The following is a 16,202-nucleotide window of genomic DNA, read 5'->3' on the forward strand; positions in this document are numbered from 1 at the left end:
ATTGTCCCGCTGTTGTCTAAGTGAATGACTGTGACTGTCCCTCTTCTTAGGAAGTATACGCTGGGTACAAAGCAATCTGACGTCTGCAACGTACTCGAACATTTCAGGTTCAAGGGGATCCGGGGCAGAGGTCAGCATTCAGCTCTGAGCCAGAGAAGCGTCAGCTAGGGGAGCCCTGCTCCCTGGCACAGTGGAGCAGGTGGTTGACTCTCCGGCCACAGGAGAGGGAGATCCCCCACCACCACCCATGAGAACTTCTGGAAGCCTTGGAGTGCACACAAAGGACCTTGGCCAGTATGGACAGTATTGATAAGGATAGAGTAGGATATTAAATTACTTAGTTTGAAAATTCCATTAGGGGATTAAAGACCAAAAGGGAATAATTTTTTTTTGTCTTTTTCTAGGGCTGCATCTGCAGCATATGGAGGTTCCCAGGCTAGGGGTCTAATCAGAGCTTCAGCTGCTGGCCTACGCCACAGCTACAGCAACATGGGATCCGAGCCAAGTCTATACCACAGCTCACGGCAACGATAACCACTGAGCCACGATGGGAACTCCGCTACTGATTTTATGTTAATTGCATTGTGGTCTCAGAACATTTTCTGCATTATTTAAATTCTTTGAAATTCATTGATACTTGTTTCATGGCCCCCCATCATTTTATATAAAAACCAAACTTTTTATAGATTCTTTTTTCCACGTTGATACACATAGCTCTAGTTCTTTGATTTTGATTGCTGTGTGGTCCCACTGTATTAATTCACTATATTTAGGTAGTCTTCAGTTTTCCTCTGTTATAAACCATGGTGCAGGAGTTCCCATTATGGCTCAATGATAATGAATGGGACTAGTATCCATGAGGATGCAGGTTCCATCCCTGGCCCCACTCAGTGGGTTAAGGATCTGGCATTGCTATGAGCTGTGGCGTAGGTCACAGATGCAGCTTGGATCCCACGTTGCTGTGGCTGTGGTGTACATCTTTCCAGACCTTTTCCTGTGCATCCATGAATATCTCAGTTATGTATTTTTTCCCCACAAATGAGATGAATATTCTTTATATTTGTGGTCTTTACACCAAGTGACATTTCTGTATCCCTCCTTAGAAAGATTCCTGCCCCCCACATAAAAACACATACACCCCCCCCAAGAGTTGCTCAGCACTAGACAGAGGAGAGATTGCTCATGCAACAGCCAGCTTGTCTACACATATGCCTTTAATTAATTAATTAATTGTCTTTTTAGGGCCACACCCATGGCATATGGAGGTTCCCAGGCTAGGGGTCAAATCGGAGCTGTAGCTGTCGGCCTATGCCAGAGCCGCAGCAAGGCCAGATCCAAGCCTTGTCTGCGACCTACACTGCAGCTCGTGGCAATGCCAGATCCTTAATCTACTGAGCAAGGCCAGAGATCAAAACTGTGTCCTCATGGATACTAGTCAGATTCGATTCTACAGAGCCGCAGTGGGAACTCCCTTTTTTGAAATTTTTTAAAGTTGTGGTAAAATATACATAATATGAAATTTACCATTCTAACCATTTTTAAGTGTACAGTTCAGTGGCATTAAGTATATTCATGTTGTTGGGCAACCATCTCCACCATCCATCCCCAAAACTTTTTCTTCTTCCCAAACCAAAACTTTGTATCCATTTAATGATAACTTTCCATTCCTCCCTCTCCCAGCCCCTGGCAGCCACCATTCTTTCTGTCCCTATGAATTGGATTACTTTGGGAACCTGATGTAAGTGGGATCATACAATATTTGTCTTTTTGTGATGGCTTATTTCACTCAGCATAATGTCCTCAAGGTTCATTCATGTTGTGGTGTTTGTCAGAATTGCCCTCTCTTTAGGGCTATATAATATTCCATTGTGGCTCCCTGTTTTCAGTTCTTTTGGTTGTATACCCAATCCTTCTAGTCCACTATCTTTTTTTTTTTTTTTTTTGGTCTTTTTAGGGCCACATCCATGGCATATGGAGGTTCCCAGGCTAGGGGTCTAATCAGAGCTACAGCTCCCAGCCTACACCACAGCCACAGCAATGTCAGATCCGAGCTGCATCTGTGACCTACAGCACAGTTTATGGCAACGCCGGATCCTTAACCCACTGACCAAGGCCAGGGATCAAACCCACGTCTCCATGGATCCTAGTTGGGTTCGTTAACCACTGAGCCACGACAGGAACTCCCTATGGTTTGTTTATTAAAGGATTTTTACACTTAATACATTTGGTTGGTCTCAAAATGAAAACCATTTCATCTAAACACCACCACCACCACCACCAAAATCTAATTTAAATACCAAAGATGAACTTTACCTGCATTTGACCTTCCCAGAATTGTAACAATACAGTATGAAATCTTTGAGTCTAACTTTTTGCACTCAACATTGTGGGGTTCATCCATGACACCAAAGTGTGGTCAGTAGTTCGTTCCTTTTTCTAGCTGTATATTCACTGTAAGAATATGCCATGTCCCTTTGACTGTTTTTGTTTTGTTTTGTTTTGTTTTTTTCCTTTCTAGGGCTGAACCTGCGGCATATGAAAGTTCCCAGGCTAGGGGATGAATCAGAGCTACAGCTGCTGGCCTACACCACAGCCACAGCAACTCAGGATCTGAGCCTCTTCTGCGACCTACACCACAGCTCATGGCAGTGCTGGATCCTCAACCCACTGAACGAGGCCAGGGATCGAACCTGTCCCCATGGATCCTAGTTGCATTCGTTAACCGCTGAGCCACAAAGGGAACGCCAATTCCCTTCTACTGTAGATGGATTTGGGGCCTGTTGCCAGTTTTTGCCTATTCCAAATGATGCCGATATGACTGTTCTTTGCCCGTGTCTTTGGGACACAGCACTCAGCTGTGCTTGACGCATGCCTGGGAGTTGAATTGCTGGTCATTGGATCTGTGTGTGTAGGAGCTACTGCCCAGCGTTTCTCCACAGTGATTGTACCTATTTCCAGTTCCACTGTGAGAGAGAGTTCCAGTTGCTCCACACCCCCACTGGCAGTTGTTACAAGATGACTTTTTTTTTTTTTTTTGGTCTTTTTAAGGCTGCACTTACAGCATATGGAAGTTCCCGGGCTAGGGGTCAAATCAGAGCTGCAGCTGTTGGCCTACGCCACAGCCACAGCAATGTGGGATCCTTAACCCACTGAGCAAGGCCAGGATTTGAACCTGCATCCTCATGGATACTAGTCTGGTTCATTACCACTGTGCCACAAAAGGAACTTGTGAAATGCCTTTTTTAAGGGCAGGGGACAGATTTTTTTTCCCTAAAACTCAGTTTTAAGACTTTATTTTAGAGCAGTTTTAAATTCACAGCCAAATGGGGAGGAAGGTACAGAGAGTTCCTATATCCCACCCCTGCCCCCAGCCTCCACCCCCGGCCTCCCCATGCACAGCCTCCACTGTCAACATGCTCCCAGAGGGGGACATTTGTTACAAGCGGCGGCTCTACACTGACACATCATGGCCCAGAGTCGATGGTTTGCATTACCGTTCACCCTTGGCGTTGTAACTTCTGTGGGTTTGGACAAATGTATAATGATGTACAGCCACCCTTTTGGTATCACACAGAGTGTTTTCCCTCAGAGGGCAAATCTTTAACTGCTTTTTTAATTTGTTCCATATTAATTGGTCTATTCCTCTTTTTTTTTTCTGCCTCATCTGGGATCAATTCTGCTAATTTATTTTTCCTAGAAAAAGACCATTTACGTGGATTTAAAATTTCATGGTGTCTGTTAGAGGTTTTGACGTGTAATGTTTGCATTTTATATCATTTTTTTTCTCCAAGCAGAATGTGCAAAGATGAAATTGAACTGCAAGGCTTGAAACAAAACAAAACCCTCACCCTCCTGCCTCACCCTTCTTATGTCCCCAGATTTGTTCAGTACCATGGCTATGCTTTCTAAAAATAAGCGAATGCTGGAGTTTCTGTTGTGGCTCAGTGATAACAAACCTGACTAGTATCCATAAGGACACAAGTTCAATCCCTTGCCTCGCTCAGTGGGTTAAGGATCCGGTGTTGGCATGAGCTGTGGTGTAGGTCGCAGACATGGCTCAGATCCTGTGTTGCTGTGGCTGTGGTGTAGGCTGGCGCAGCTGTAGCTGCAGCTCCAATTTGACCACGAGCCTGGGAACTTCCATATGCCAGGGGTGTGGCCCTAAAAAAAAAAAAAAAAAAGGCCAAAAAAAAAAGTGAACGCTGACATTCACATATTTAGACCGTCTTGATAATTTTGGGATTCCCAATGTTCACAACATTGTAAATGTTGAAATTCTAATACTTTTTCTCCAACCAATCTTTCCAGCTCCCTCCTTCAACATTCTTGGTCTAGTTTTTTTGTTTGTTTGGGTTGGAGTTTTTTTGTTTTTGTTTTTTTGGTGTGCTTTTTAGGGCCGCACCATTGGCATACAGAGGTTCCCAGGCTAGGGATCAAATCCGAGCTATAGCTGCTGGCCTATGCTGGATCCTAGGATCCAGCAATGCTGGATCCTAGCTGCATCTTCAACCTACACCACAGCAATGCTGGATCCTAGCTGCATCTTCAACCTACACCACAGCAATGCTGGATCCTAGCTGCATCTTCAACCTACACCACAGCAATGCTGGATCCTAGCTGCATCTTCAACCTACACCACAGCTCACGGCAACACTGAATCCTTAACCCACTGAGTGAGACTGGGGATCGAACCTGCATCCTCATGGATACTGGTTGGATTCGTTTCTGCTGTGCCACAATGGAAACTCCCTTGTTCTAGTTTAATGTCACAATTCTTGGCATAGTTAGTACTCAGTGTCAGCCTTACTATGACCATGTCACTATTTTCACATGGAATAGTGACAGTCATGATTGCCTTTTTTTTTTTTTCTCCTCACAGTGCTACTTTTTCCTGCAGTTAGTAATTGCCTCATTTTTCTGTTTATTAGTTCTGTGGGTCTATCACTAGTTTTTCCAGTCTCTCCAACAGAAGGACAATAACTCGTGTGATTATACTTTCTCCATGTTCACACACATCACTTGTCCTGTAGGTTCTAAGTATTTCTTGGTGCCATTCCTTCGGAAGGCCTCCTGTGTTGGTCCAGGACCTTTCAGAAGTGATGACAAGATGGGATCAAATGGGCAAGGATTTACCAGGTATGGGGAAATGCCTGTGTGAGAGAAAAGGAGGGAGCCAGTCAAGGCTGAGCTGCAGTTGCTCAGTGAAGGGGAGCACCTGAGAAGGTTGGGTGGAAGTTCCTGGACTGTGGTACAGCCTAAAGAAATTCCTGCAAATTTGGCAGGGAGTCCTCACACCAGAGTTGGCTCAGAGGCCTCCTGGGTCCCCATTGTCCTGTGTCATTGGCTGAGCGAGGCCCATGGGAGGTGTGGCCTCGGCACAAACCAGGGGGTGAATCTCGAAGCTCAGCCTCTGGGGCTCTTGTGAGTGGCCTTCTCTAAGTCTGCGGGGCTGTGAGGCGCGTGTGCAGTTCTATTTGTCCACCCGTGCGGGGAGCAGCATTCCTGTGGTTTGGCTGGGCCTTTCCTCAGGCAAAACCTTTCTTCCTGGAAAGGGAGGCCTTTCCTCATCACTGATGGAGGAAATCAGTGAGGTGAATGACAGCCCCTTCCCTGCAGTCGACCTTGGGTTTGCAGACTGTGCTCATCCTCCCCTTTCACCACCCCCATCCCTTCCAAAATCCTCTCACCCCCAGCCTGCCCAGATGCTCGTCTCTGAAGGGTCTGAACACTTACTGTGTGTCTCAGGCTGGGGTTCTGCACATCTGTTCCCAGTTGCAGTGGGTCCCCCTGTGGTGTTTCCTGTCCCCATTGTGTGAAAACAGCCCTGCCCCACCTGCTGATCGGGACCCTCTACCAATGCGGTCATGCCCTTTTCTCCTGCAGGTCCTTTGGCCAGGAGGCCCCATGTCCTGGCAGGAGCTGCACCTGGTACCGCAGTAGAACTCTTGGTTCCTGGTGCCAGGGACCTCCAGCCCTGCAGGCAAAATGGCAAATGGGGCCACCCCTATTGCCACTCCTTGTTTTAGTCACAAGCAACATATCCTTCTTATGGGGACTCAGAACCAGATAGAAGTCTCTGATTTAATAAAAACGCAGCATCCTTGGGAGTTCCTGTTGAGGCTCAGTGGTAATGATCCCAGTTGATGTCCATGAGGATTCAGGTTGGATCCCTGGCCTCACTCAGTGGGTTAAGGATCTGTCATTGCCATGAGCTGCGGAGTAGGTCACAGACACTGCTCAGATACGGCATTGGTTGTGGCTGTGGTGTAGGCTGGCAGCTACAGGTCCAATTCAACCCCTAGCCTGGGAACCTCTATATGCTGTGGGTGTGACCCTAAAAAAAAAAAAAAGGCAGTATCTTGATGGACAGATGGCACCCATCCTCTGGGAGTGTGTCCTCAGCTGGCATTTCAGCTGTGCCCTTAGAAGGCCATCCTAGCATTCCATGGGGCTGCTTCTGTATGGCACAGGGTGTGGCACAGCCAGTGGCTCCCACGATCGTGAATGCCCTCCCACGACACACCTCCTTCCCAACCACGTTCTGTGTGAGACTCCAGGCTCATTACTGGCCGGAGCCAGAACCCAAGCAGGTTCAGCTGCTCATCACTCAACAGTCAGCATTCAAGGAGTTCCTGTTGTGGCGGAGTGGAAGCAAATCCGACTAGGAACCACGAGGTTGTGGGTTCGATCCCTGGCCTTGCTCAGCGGGTTAAGGATCTGGTGTTGCCATGAGTTGTGTGGGTCGCAGATGCAGCTCAGATCCTGTGTTGCTGTGGATGTGGTATAGGCCGGCAGCTACAGCTCCAATTTGACCCCTACCTAGCCTGGGAACTTCCATATGCTGCGGGTGCGGCCCTAAAAGGACAAAAAAAAAAAAAAAAAAAAAAAAAGTCAATGTTCTAGAGACAAGGGTTGGTGGAAAAAGAAGCTTTATTCAGGAAGCCGACAATCTTGGGAGATGGTGGACTAGTGTCACCAAAACCATCTCTCCACTGCAAGAGTTTTTAAAGGAAAGCTTCAAGGGCAGAACAGCCTGATCAGCTCCCACCATCATCCTGAAACCAGTCATGCGGTCGTCTGGTCAGCACCTACTGGAGACCATTGAAACTGCTGAACGATGCCGTAAACACATTCAGCGCAGGTGCAAAAGCACAGCCGCTAAGAGTTGGCCTTATCATTAACTGCACCTGATCTCGCTCATCAGCTACGTCACTTTCTCTAATAAAAGGCACGTGGGCCGAAATCTAGGCGCCTTTTGTTGTGCGGATGAGAGTGCCTCCTGGTCGCCCACTTTCTAGATGTAAAAGAGTCTTGTGTTTTATTATGCCACGCTGTCCCTCTTCCAGGATTCCCCGTTTCCTTGCAGCGCTGGATGCTGCAGAGTGGCGCCCAACGCGGGGCTGGAAGAGAAGGTCTGCCAGGAGCCGGAAAAGGTGAAACTGCAGACGTTGGAAACGGTAGCCTTGCCGTTGACGGAGTCGAGACCGTGAGTGGCAAGTAGAAACTTTAAAGCAGGATAACAATGGGGAAGAATCAAGACGCTAAACGTTATATTCAGTTATTTAAACAGTCAGTAACAGTCAGGGGCTTGGATAACAGTCTAAGAGAGAGGTAGAAGCCGTGGTCAAATATAATCCTTGATTTCCAGATGAGGGTACTATGGACCCGGAGTGTTGGCGTCGTGTAAGAGAAAATTTAAAGCGTGCCCATCAGTCTGGGGCCTCTCCATTTCTGTTTTTTCCACGTAGGGTGTAGTAAGGCACGTTTTGGAACCCTTGCAGGAGCATAAATTGGAATCCAATCTCTCTTGTAACTGACAGGTCTTACACAGATGTGCCTTATTCATGGCTAAAACTTCAAAATGAGAAATACTCTGTTTTGCTTGTTTGTGTCTTTGTGTGTATTGTGCATGTATAGCATTGCCAAAATTAATTCATAAAGGAGCTCTACTTAATTGGCTTAAAGGAAATGAAGCGCTTACATAAATTCTCAAAATACCTAAATTAATTTTTGGTTCCCATGAACTGCAAAAAATTCAATATTCGATAGTCGTTATTAGTAGTTAATATTAAAGTTTGTTGATCTAATATAGACGTGTCTTTAGACTCTTCAGCATTGAGTATAATACCTTATTGTACCTAGGCTTTTTTGTCTTTTTTTTTTTTTTTTTGCCATTTCTAGGGCCGTTCCCACAGCATATGGAGGTTCCCAGGCTAGGGGTCTAATCGGAGCTGTAGCCACTGGCCTACACCAGAGCCACAACAACTCGGGATCCGAGCCACGTCTGTGACCCATACCACAGCTCACGACAATGCCAGATCCTTAACCTGTTGAGCAAGGCCAGGGATCCAACCCGCAACCTCATGGTTCCTAGTCGGACTCATTAACCTTTGAGCCACGACGGGAACTCCATTCAGTGAACTAATTTTAAAAGTAAGCTAGTACAAAACTTGAATTTGGATTCGGTCTCTATTAAAAGAAGGTTTTAAGTCAGGGCTTTGAGAAATCAAGACGGACGCTTGGTTCTTCCCAGCTCCCTGGCAATCCCAATAATGAAAAATAAATAGTTAGAAAATACGTTTTCATTCGGGGTAAAATTTCTACAGTCCTAAATTGGCTATATTTGGTAAAAATGAAGGTAATTTTTTTAAAAAGATGCTTTGATTCATATTTTAATTTTGTATATTGAGATTAGTGTTTAGTGTTTAAAACTCACTTCCCTAATAGTTCTTTGTTGCTATGTTATATTATAAACTTAAACTGAATTCTTAAGAAAAATGATCTAAGTTTGTTTCTGAGACTGATTATTGTAATCTGTCTCTGGATGAATATCAGATGTCCCATGATAACCAGGGGAATATATATATATACATTCTGGAAAATGATCATTTAGAGGGTTGTCTCCAGCCTAGATAAAAAGATTCTTTTTTTTTTTTTGTCTTTTTGCCATTTCTTGGGCCGCTCCCGCGGCATATGGAGGTTCCCAGGCTAGGGGTCTAATCGGAGCTGTAGCCACCGGCCTACGCCAGAGCCACAGAAACTCGGGATCCGAGCCGCGTCTGCAACCTACACCACAGCTCACGGCAACGCCGGATCCTTAACCCACTGAGCAAGGGCAGGGACCGAACCCGCAACCTCATCGTTCCTAGTTGGATTCGTTAACCACTGTGCCACAACGGGAACTCCGATAAAAAGATTCTTATCAGGAGTTCTTAAGTATCATAGAAAGGATTGGAGAATATAAATCTTAAATTTATATTTTTCACCTAAGAAGGGCCTCTGTATTGGACTGGTCTATAGAGAGAACTAAAAAATATCAATGCATGGACAAAAAACATCAGAAGTAATCCACTCTCTCAAGATTGTCACGCCTGACTCGTATGGTTATGCGTCTTCTGATTTACCCTGGTGTGGATCTCTCCCCTCCAAGGCTCTCATTATTAATGTTACTAGGTGGGATCCCCTCACCTAGCTAGTTCATACCTGCTCTGACCCAGACCAAAAAGACATTTTTGCCTAATGTTAACAGGATGAACACTCTTAAAATTTTGTTTATAACTTTACTAATACTGTTATCTGTATTTTATTAACTGTTTTCACAAAATTGCTATTTCTTGCATTGCTAAATTTGTAGCTGACTCTGATAAAATGATACACAGTGCCATATGTGGTCAGTGATCTCTAAATATGGGAAAATGCAAAAAGAGGGAATATTTTCCTGGACCATAATAGGCTAGAAAGATAGGTGGTCCAGAGACTTTCTGGCTATTGTTGAGAAGGCCTGGTTCAGTGATGACACACTGAGTTGCCTATCAGCGAAATCTTTGCCAGATCTAGGAATATTCATTCCTAGCGCTGTGGGATGAAATGGTCATGATATGCCTTCCAAAACAATGTTCGACCATGGGCGAGCACTGTGAACTTCAGTTTGGCACGTGCCATCAGCCGTTACCTGAAGTAAAACGTGAGCCGCTGCAGCTGCCGACCCACAGCACCCCCTGAGCGGAGCTCAGCATGGAGATCAGGAGTGAGGCACTCGGTGCTCTGGGAAAACTGGAAGAACAGGCCTTTAGGTAGATTTCAGGTAAGGATTTTTATAGAGCCAAATTCTTGCATTTTCTCATATCTAGAAAAACTGACATCATTAACAGTGGCATTTGCTTTGGCCAGTTTAAAAAAAAAAAAAAGGGCAGAATAGAGTAGCTGTGGTCCAGACACCCTTGGAGGGGAGTGGGCACTGCTGTGCCGGAACAGGCTGCAGAAGCCTCGCCCCCACAAGGCCGCCGGTGCCCCATCACCGGCTGCACTCACCACCCCTGGCTGCCAGGCCGCTAATCAAATCCCAGCATAACTCAACTGGGATGTGCTGGGCCTGCCAAGGGGGGAGACTGTACACCTGCACTACAGAGAGATTGTATTCTGCCCTACTGCTGTGTAACAAATGACCACAGACTTGGTGGTTTTAAGAACCATGAGGTTGCAGGTTCGATCCCTGGCTTTGCTCAGTGGGTTAAGGATCCAGCGTTGCCGTGAGCTGTGGTGTAGGTTGCAGACGCGGCTCGGATCCCGCGTTGCTATGTCTGTGGCGTAGGCTGGCAGCTACAGCTCCGATTAGACCCCTAGCCTGGGAACCTCCATGTGCCATGGGAGCAGCCCAAAAAGACAAAAACAAAACAAAAAAACCCCGTGATTATTTCATGTTCACACAGTTCAGGATTCTGGGCAACTACTTAGATCCTGCGCTCAGGGTCTCACAAAGCTGCAGTGAAGCTGTGGCTGGGGCCACAGGCCCACCTGGGACTCCCAGTTCTCTCCCAAGCTCCTGTGCTTGTCAGCAGCATTTGGTTCCTTGTGGTTATGCCACTGAGGTCCTGTTTCCTGTCTGGCTGACAGTGGAGGGGCCTCGGCAGGTCCTTGACATACTGCCTTCCAGAGGCTCTCCTCCCTCTACGTGGCCGCTCACTCCTAAGCTAGCAAAGAGGTGTGGGTGAACTGTAGGGCTTCTTATAATGTGACCACCTTATTAGGTAAGGCCCACCCAGGATAAACTTTTGATCGATTCAGAATAAACTGATTGGAGGCCGTAATTACACCTGCAAAATCCCTTCACCTTTGTACACCTAACTGCAGAGTACCAGCCCCCAATTATTCACAGGTGCTGCTCGTACTCGAGGGGTCTACATGGAGCCCAGGTACCGGGGGAAGGAGTCTTAGGGTTCATGTCAGGATTATACCTATTGCTACACCTAGAGAACTAGCTGCCCTGTGCCAGCAGGAGCCAAGGGAGGGGCCTTTGAAGAAACTGTTTATCTGCACAAGCCATTTCTAGACCCAGACTCTTCACTGCTATGCTCTGTTTCACTAAGGGCAATTCATCCTTCAGATCTCAGCTCAGCTGTCACCTTGTCAGGGAAGCCTTCTGTGACTCACCATCTTAGCTCAGAGACCTCTATTTTATGCTCCCAGAGAACACTATTCCTTTCCTGCGTAGTTATCCCATTTAGGCTGATGTAATTAGTGTCTGCCTCCACCTCTACCTCCACCACTAGCCTAGACTGTGAGAAAAAGAATCCTGTTTCAGTTCACTGCTATTTCCCACAATGGCTTGCACAGTCCAGTCTCTCAATATAGAAGGTACCATGAATGAGTCTGAATCAACGTATCAGTGTTTATTAGAACAATCTTAATAATTTCTATTTACCATTATGGAAAACATAGACTTTTTAGTTTTCATGGAATATTGATGGAAACTACCATGAATTAGACCCTCACAAATGTCCCATATTCTGAAAAGTGGAAACAATTGACTGCTTTCTCTGACCAAGCACAATATGACTAGAAATACATAGGAAAACTAGAAACTAAAACCAGCAAGGGATTGGCTTACTGCTCCATCTCCAGCAGGTAAAATAGGGGCTCAATATGCATCTGGCAAATGAGCAAATGAAAATAGATGAAAATGAAGACCCCCCAAAGAGTAGAACAGAGAGAGACCAAAAAAAAAAAAAAAAGGAATATCGAAGAAAAAAGAAAATTAGAGGTTCAATCAAAAAGGAATAATAGGAATTTTAAACAAAAAATGAAATGATTGAAGAAATGATGTAATTTTCTTTCTTTCGTTCGTTCGTTTGTCTTTTTAGGGCCCCACTTGAGGCATATGGAGGTTCCTAGGCTAGGGGTCTAATCGGAGCTGTAGCTGCCAGCCTATGCCACAGCCACAGTGACTCGGGATCCAAGCCGTGTCCACAACCACAGCTCGTGGCAACACCAGATCCTTAATCCACTGAGCCAGGCCAGGGATGGAACCCACAACCTCATGGTTCCTAGTTGGATTCATTAACCAAATAAACGCCCTGTAACAGGAAAGAAGCATGATCTTTAAGGAATGGAAGGATGTCTGGAGGATAGAGGGACAGAGCTTGGTGTGAGAGGAGCTGGAGAGGCAGGGAGGGCCGTGGTGGGCATGGCCCTGAGGGTCACACAGCGATTTCTGCCTTATCCTGAGAGCAGCAGGAAGCCTTTTGCTTGTGGACCCAGAGAAGTGGTACAATAATATTTCCATTTGGGGAGTTCCTCTTGTCGTTCAGCGGGTCAAGAACTCAATATAGCGTCCATGAGGATTCGGGTTTGATCCCTGGCCTCGCTTGGTGGCTTAAGGATCCAGGGTTGCCACAAGCTGTGGCATAGGTTGCAGATGTGCCTTGGATCCTGTGTTGCTGTGGCTGTAGTGTAGGCTGGGAGCTGCTGCTCTGACTTGATTCCTAGCCTGGGAACTTCCATATGCTGCAGGTGCAGCTCTGAAAAAAAAAAAAAATTCCATTTGGAAAAGGTACCTCTGGCTGAGGTATGCAAAGTAGGTGATGGGAGATGGAAGGGGAGGTTTGTCAGAGTGATAAGGAGGCTCCTGTCTAAATCTAGGACAAGATGCTAGGATTGTGGTTCAGGGGGGAGACAGAGGTGATAGAAATGGATGGATTCCAAAGGCACTGGGGGGTTAAATGGACAGGAGTCAGTGATGGATCAACTGGTCATGGGAGTACCGGGACTTGTCCCACTGCATAGATGTGGTGTCATTTGCGCAGTAGAAGGACACCATTGTTGGAGGTGTTACCAGGGAGAGCACAGATCTGGCTTAGGCATCAGGAGCCTTTTTTTTTTCTAAACACATGCTTTTTTTTTTTTTTGGCTGTGCCTGCAGCATGTGAAAGTTCCCTGGCCAGGGATTGAACCTGTACCACTGTACCACAGCTGTAACCAGAGCCACAGCAGTGACAACAAACGATCCTTAACCCGCTGAGCCACTGAGAAACTCCAACACATTCTCCCCCACACCCAACTTGTGCTGTCCAGGACTGAAGGAGATTATGTAATTCTTCAAACACATTTTAATTTCCATCAATTTCTTGTCTTACCTTTTTGCTTAGTGTTTGATATGTTTGACAGCAAAGGTTCACAACGATGTCAGATTTTAAGGTTTCCATTTTTAAGTATTGTAGTAATAATGGAAAATGTTATCGGACTTCCTGGTGTGGTTCAGCAGGTTAAGAACCTAACATAGTGTCTGTGACAGTGTGGGTTCGATCCCTGGCTTTGCTCAGTGGGCCACTTATCTGGTGTTGCCGCAAGCTGCAGCATAGGTCACAGATGTGGCTTGGATCCAGTGTTGCTGTGGCTGTGGTGTAGGCCAGCAGTTGCCCCTCCGATTTGACCCCTAGCCTGGAACTTCCATATGCTGTGAGTGTGGCCCTAAAAAGAAAAAAAAAAAGAAAAAAGAAAAGAAAATTTTATTATTAAATATTTGAAATTATGGACAGTTCGTATTTATGACCCCCAGCCCCACTCCCTTCTCTAAAGGTAATGCGGTTCACAGCTGGAGTGGAATAACGAAATACTGTGCGGATTGTGGTCCTCACATTTATGAAGCTTTTTTGTGCTTCATGCTTTTTACAAAAGCTCAGCTTTGATGGATATGACTATCACGTCCTTCTTTCTCTTTATGGGTATTCGCTTGGTGTGATCTTTGCTCAAACTTGTAAGCAACTAAGTTCCAGCGTAAAAGAGGTTACATTTGGAGTTCCCGTCGTGGCTCAGTGGTTAACGAATCCGACTTAGGTACCATGAGGTTGCGGGTTCGATCCTTGGCCTTACTCAGTGGGTTAAGGATCCAGCATTGCTGTGAGCTGTGACGAGGTCACAGACACAGCTCGGATCCCGTGTGGCTGTGGCTGTGGCTGGCGGCTACATCTCCGATTCGACCCCAAGCATAGGAACCTCCATATTCTGAAAGAGCGGCCAAGAAATGACAAAAAGCCAAAAAAAAAAAAAAAAAGAGGTTGCATTCATTTTTACATCATATATAAACAACTTTTAAAAATGTTTTATCCCATCTACATTAGTACCAGATTCTTTTTTTTTTTTTTTTTTTTTTTTTTTTTGTCTTTTTAGGGCAGCACCTGCAGCATGTCCCAGGTGAGGGGTCCAATCAGAGCTCTAGATGCTGGCCTACACCATAGCCACAGCAACACCAGATCTGAGCCACGTCTGCATCTGCGACCTACACCACAGCTCACGGCAATACCGGATCCTTAACTCACTGAGCGAGGCCAGGGATTGAGCCTGCGTCCTCATGGATACTCATCTGGTTCATTACTGCTGAGCCATAATGGGAACTCCTAGTACCAGATTCTTGATCTTAACTTCCCCCTTTTTATGTTTTTTTTTAATAATGATTTTTTCCATTATAGCTGTGTTTTATAGCAATTTATGGCAATTTATAGCAATTTACAGTGTTCTGTCAATTTTCTTTTCTACAGCAAAGTGACCCAATCATACATACATATATACATTCCTTTTTCTCACATTATCACGCTCCATCACATGTGACTAGATGCAGTTCCCAGTGCTTTACAGCAGGATCTCATTGCTTATCCATTCCAAAGACAATAGTTTGCATCTATTAACCCCAGGCTCCCAGACCATTCTACTCCCTCCCCTTCCCCCTTGGCAACCACAAGTCTGTTCTCCGTGTTCATGATTTTCTTTTCTGTGGAAAGTTCATTCGTGCCAAATATTAGATTCCAGATATAAATGATATCATATGGTATTCATGTTTCTCTTTCTGACTTTCTTCACTTAGTATGAGAGTCTCTAGTTCCATCCATGTTGCTGCAAATGGCATTATTTTGTTCTTTTTTATGGCTGAGTAGTATTCTATTGTGTATATATACCACATCTTCCCAATCCAATCATCTGTCGATGGACATTTGGGTTGTTTCCATGTCTTGGCTACTGTGAATAGTGCTGCAATGAACATGCGGGTGCATGTGTCTTTTTCAAGGAAAGTTTTGTCTGGATATACGCCCAAGAATAGGATTTTTTAAAAATTCAGAGCATACTTGTATTTATTAAAAGCCTGTTATTCACCACAAAGCATCTCCTAGAACTTTAAGTATGGGCTTATAACTCTTACATTGAAAATAAAAAACAACAAAAAGTATTTTTTGTATAAAACTTGCAGTGATAAAAGCAAGTACATAGGATAATCAGGCTTATGAATTTTAGCTGCTTATGATGTTTGAAGAGTATCTGAGAATCTCTAATGAAGGTTTTCCTCCAGAGTATAGGACTTTATTCTTTTGAAAAATTTTTATTATTACAAAAAGCAATATTTATTCACCAAAAGAAGTTTGGAAAACATTTAAAAATCATCAGTAGTTCCATAAGCTAAAATAAGCATGTTTGTTATTTTTGGTGTATAATTTTTCTAACCTTTTCTTTTTAAATATATCAGCTTAAGATATTTGAGATATTCAACTTCCAACCTGGTTAACTTCTTAAAACCTAGTTTAAAAATATATATATATATATATATAAAAGTTAAATAATGCCATGAGGCAGAAGTCGTCTCCCTCACTCTTCTCCGTCTACTTCTGATTCCCCTTCCTTAGATGTAGCCACTTTTAACTTTATTTTCACTAGTTCTTCATGTAACTATTTGTAAGTAATAGGCTTATGCTTTACATTTCCTACATCTTAGGTATTATCTGCTGACTGTCTATTTTGACTTACTCATACCCCCAATGTTTTCCTTGCTCTGTCCTCTCAAAATTGTTTTACGACCACTTTTGTTTAAATTAGAGGGTATATTACTATGATAATACAAATGTTATTAATAGATGAATTTCATATGTTTTGTACTTTGA

The sequence above is a fragment of the Sus scrofa genome, chromosome 14, assembly GCF_054392235.1.
Source record: "Sus scrofa isolate SSC_HxYL_T2T_F1_AM1 chromosome 14, Sscrofa_HxYL_maternal_Yorkshire_Landrace_v2.0, whole genome shotgun sequence".
Classification (NCBI taxonomy): domain Eukaryota; kingdom Metazoa; phylum Chordata; class Mammalia; order Artiodactyla; family Suidae; genus Sus; species Sus scrofa.